Here is a 5,197-nt window from a genome sequence, read left to right as displayed (position 1 = left end):
CCGGGCAGCTGTGTACTGCCACTGCTGAGAAGTTTTTGAACTTTGATTTGTGCCAAGGTTTTGAACAATATCCATCTCAATGGATGGAACGTCTCTAAAAGCCTCCATAAACCCTGCAAAATTGACTATGGGGCATACCAAAAGCACTCCTCGCCCAGGGAGCTATCTATCCTAGGGCCGGCCCTGTCTACTGCCAACGTAATTGGTGCCTCTGGGAATTCCCACCACTACCAGCAGAGCTCCTGTCTGCCAGTGAAGCGATGTTTTCTGTGTCTCTCCAAGGCACATTGGACCATACATTGATGGCATCCAATTTTAAATGGCGGGGCACACTTCTATAATTTGCAATCTATTTTGTTTCTGGTGTGTTACTGTCTTTGAGAATGCAAAGCAAAATGTAAAATACCTTTAATACATATCTATGTATACACACCCACACACCCCTGCATGGCGAAATACAGAGTGCAAGAGGCTCGCTCACTGCCCCCAAGGACTTTCCAATCTGAAATTTGATAACAGGAATATGACAGAAGTGGGCTGAACGCAGGAACTAAATAGGAGGAATGTGTAATTCTGCAAGTTACACGGTTTACTTATTGAATGTTATGGGAACGAGCAGGTGAAATTTTTTAAATTGTACCTTCACCCCAAAAGATAGCAATTTTCAGGGGTGGGGTTTGATGTCAATGTGCAAATTTATTTGAAGCTTAATTAGTTAACAGGCAGGCAGTTCATTATAACAACTCTTTAATTGGTTCACTGCCTGGACGGAGGATTTCATTGTGATAATGTCAAGAGGGAGTTGAGGGACTGCATGTGGTTTTACATCTCTGCCTGCTGACTGATCCAACCCATCACTGACCGACACCCACCCACTGTGTCCACCATGATGTCTCAAAGCAGATTGTACAAATGTCACCAACGAAAGGTCAGCAGAACAGATTAGCAGGATGATATTGCCTCCAAATCTGTTGCGTCCCAATGGAGCAACCCTGAATTACGAGACTTCCTCATTCCTCTGAAGTTGTTATTGTAGCAGGTTGCAACTAGAGACATGTGAGAAATTTGATTCAGTTTGCTTTGGATCGAAACGTACCCAGTTTGCACCTCCTGAACCAAACGTAGACCCGGACACAATCTGCGGTGGGCGCCCATACATTTCCGACACATCTTTAGTCGCAACGCACCCCTGTGAAGGCTCACGGCTGGGACTCTCTTTCCTCCTTGGTAGCAATGCAGCATCCCAGGACCACAAGGTACCTGGATGTGCTGAAGGATCACAAGATAGCCCGATGTGCTGAAGGATCACAAGATACCCCGATGTGCTGAAGGAGCTTTGCTGGATCCACTGGATGATCCAATGAACATCCTTCCTGATCTAATGATTAGGAAGGATGTTAATTGGATCAGGAGCATGGTACTAGGAGTGAGGCTCAACCCCTGTCCCCATGCAGTTAACCCAGTAAGAACACCAGAAGAGCCCTGATGCTGGATCAGTCCGAGGGTCCATCTAGTCCACCACACTGTTCACACAGTGGCCAACCAGCTGTCGACCAGAGACCCACAAAGCAGGACACGGTGCAACAGCACCCTCCCACCCATGTTCCTCAGTGAGAAAGCAAAGCTACGATCCTTGATAGACCTCCTCTGTATGTAGGCCTCTGTGTGTAGTTTGGTTCTTGCAAGTGAACTGCATGATGGGATTGGAAAGATGTATGAGCCTGAATGTGCTGCAATGCTGACACTGCTTAATTGGAAGGAACTGCTTGATTGGAATTTCTGACTGTCAAGATCTTTTTGATCTAGTATAAGACAAAAAGACTAGCTTGATAAAGAGGACAGACCATCCAGGTCAATCTGACATTGCTAGAAGAGTTAAGAGACCGCCTGTTGATGAGGTGTAATGAAGACGTTTTCTTTGATCTGTTTCTCTTTTGCTTTAGAACTTTGCTAACTGCTAATTAGTTAAGATGCTAATATGTACAAATATACCTGATTTCCACACGGCCAGTTGAGAAGTTCTTTGTGTGTAAGACCCTCTCCATGCAGCTGCAATAAGCTCAATAAAACGGAGTTGCCTTACAACCAAAGTGGATTTTTATTCATGACACCAGCAACTGGTGTATATCGGCTTACTGCCTCGAATACTGGAGGTAGCACACAACCATCAGGGCTGGTAGCCATTCATAGCCTTCTCCTCCTCCAGGAATTTATCCAACCCCCTTTTAAAGCCATCCAAATGGGTGGCCATCACTACATTTTGTGGTAGTGAGTTCCATATTGTAGCCTAACACTACAAGAGCCTTGGTTCATCACCTAGCCCTGCCTTGTTAACACACAGTCCTCCTCTCGATTTTATCCTCCCAACAACCCCGTGAGGTAGGTCGGGCTGAGACAGCCAGTGACTGGCTCAAAGTCACCCAGCGAGCTTCAAGGCCAAGTGGGGACTAGAACCCGGATCTCCAGAGTCCCAGTCCAACACCCTAACCACTACACCACACTGGCTCTCATAAGCTGTCGTCAGTGAGGCAAACGGCAGTATGGAGTTGGGGGGGGGGGAGAATGTGTACAGCGCCCAGCAATGGATCAGGAAGCACGACGTGTTGCTTACTATGGCCAAAGGTCCTAATTTCACATTGCTGGCCACACTTGACCAGGAAAGGCATCTTGGGGTCATGGTGGCCAGTTGGTTGAAGGATTCCAGGTTGGAGGCTGTTAGGAAAGGGGTTAAAAATATCACCCTTATACAAATCTATGATGCGACCAACACTCGGAATTCTGTGTAGTTCTGGATGCAGAAAAAGGTGACTGGAATCATAGAATAGCAGAGTTAGAAGGGGCCTATAAGGCCACCGAGTCCAACCCCCTGCTTAATGCAGGAATCCACCCTAAAGCGTCCCTGACAGGTGGTTGTCCAGCTGCCTCTTGTAGGCCTCTAGTGTGGGAGAGCCCACAACCTCACCAGGCAACTGATTCCATTGTCGTACTGCTCTAACAGTCAGGAAGGTTTTCCTGATGTCCAGCCGGAATCTGGCTTCCTGTAACTTGAGCCCGTTATTCCGTGTCCTGCACTCTGGGAGGATCGAGAAGAGATCTTGGCCCTCCTCTGTGTGACAACCTTTTAAGTATTTGAAGAGTGATCCAAGGACTGTGGAACAACTTCCCATCTGGGAGTGTTCCACAGCAGCTGTGCGCCAGGCCAAGGCTTTCAGCCAGCCGGCCATCATGCCCCCAAGATGCCTTTCCTGGTCACTCATGTCCCGCTCAGACCCCACCAACGTGAAATTAGGATCTTTTCCACACACACATATCACATTATGCTTGCTTACACTCAGCCGCTTTGGGTATTTTAATGCTCTTCTACTTCTCCACCCACCCCGTTTGGAGAGATGGGGCTTGACAGGGCCACAATCCACATGAGCGCATGGCGGCATGAATGGTCCAAGGAATGGTGACTTCCGGCTTTGATCCCTGGGCCTGTGCTGGTACCCATTTAGCAGGTTGGTGCAGGCCGGCGCCCACACAGGTACCCCCCTCACCCACTTACTCAGAAGTAAGTCCCATAGGAATTGTGGGTAGGGAGACCACATGAAAAGGACAGGGCTCCTGTATCTTTTAACAGTTGCACAGAAATGGGGATTTCAGCAGATATCATTTGTATGAGTGCAACACCTGGTGAGATTTCCTCTTCATCACAGCAGTGAAAGCTGCAGGAGCCCTGCCCTCTTGACCAGATGCAAAAGACGGCAGGACTCCTGCAGCTTTAACTGTTGTGATGAGGGGAAAACACAGGAGCCCTGTCCTCCTTTTCCATATGGCCACCCTAATTATGGGCTAGGCAGCCCTGGCGTCCAGATCCCATGCATGCTAACTTGGGAGGAAGCGCGTGCCAGGAAAGCCAACCATCGAACACGCACTTACTTGGGAGTAAGCCCCAGAGAGCGGAGTCCCCTGCACAAACCTGTGTGACCATATGGAAAGGAGGACAGGGCTCCTGAATCTTTAACAGTTACATAGAAAAGGGAATTTCAGCAGGCGTCCTTTGTACATATGGAGAACCTGGGGAAATTTCTTCTTCTTCACAACAGTTAAAGCTGCAGGAGCTATACTAGAGTAACCAGATCCAAAAGAGAGCAGGGCTCTTGCAGCTTTAACTGTTGTGATGAAGAGGGAATTTCACCAGGGGCTGCACTCATACAAAGGACACCTGCTGAAATCCCCTTTTCCATACCACTGTTAAAGATACAGGAGCCCTGTCCTCCTTTCCATAGGGTCACCCTAACGCTGCAGGAGCCCTGTTCTCCTTTCCATAGGGTCACGCTAACCTGGCTGCCCCACCGGGGCTGGCTGCCCAGCGAGTTTGCGATCGCCGCCACCTCGATCCCTTGCCCGCTTTCTCGGAAGTAAGTCCCACGGGGATTTGGGGTGGGGGCAAGCAGCCCTTGCATCCCAAGAAGGAAGCACGCTCCAAGGCATCCAGCCATGCCCCCTCGCCCGCTTCCTCGGGAGTAAGCCCCAGAGGGTGGACACCCCCCCTCCATCCCTTGCCCGCTTCCTCGGGAGTAAGTCCCACAGGGCTGGGGGTGGGTGGGAGCAAGCAGCCCTGGCGTCCCAATCCCGTGCCCCCTAGCTTGGAAGGAAAGACGCTCCAAGGCATCCAGCCATGCCCCCCTCGCCCGCTTCCTCGGGAGTAAGCCCCAGAGGGTGGACACCTCCCCCCCCCCATCCCTTGCCCGCTTCCTCGGGAGTAAGTCCCACAGGGCTGGGGGTGGGTGGGAGCAAGCAGCCCCGGCGTCCCAATCCCGTGCCCCCTAGCTTGGAAGGAAACACGCTCCAAGGCATCCAGCCATGCCCCCTCGCCCGCTTCCTCGGGAGTAAGCCCCAGAGGGTGGACACACACACCGCGATCCCTTGCCCGCTTCCTCGGGAGTAAGCGCGAGGAGGCGGAAGGGGCGGGCAGGCGGCCATTCCCTGGCCTCCTTCCCAGGCGTCCGCGGGCGGCTCCTGCGCAGCGCTCGCCGCTGCGCGCCCGCGGAGCCCTGCTGCCCGCCCGCCCTGCGTGGGCTCGCCCTGCGCCGCCACTCAGAGGCCGCCGGGGCGGAGCTGCGAGAGGCGGCGGCGGCGCGCTCGGCTAGCTCGGCCCCGCTCAGCCCAACCTAGCCCAGCCCAGCCCAGCCCGGCTGCTGCTCCTCCCGCG

Source organism: Elgaria multicarinata, chromosome 20 (assembly GCF_023053635.1).
Source record: "Elgaria multicarinata webbii isolate HBS135686 ecotype San Diego chromosome 20, rElgMul1.1.pri, whole genome shotgun sequence".
Classification (NCBI taxonomy): domain Eukaryota; kingdom Metazoa; phylum Chordata; class Lepidosauria; order Squamata; family Anguidae; genus Elgaria; species Elgaria multicarinata.
This window is presented reverse-complemented; position numbering follows the sequence as displayed.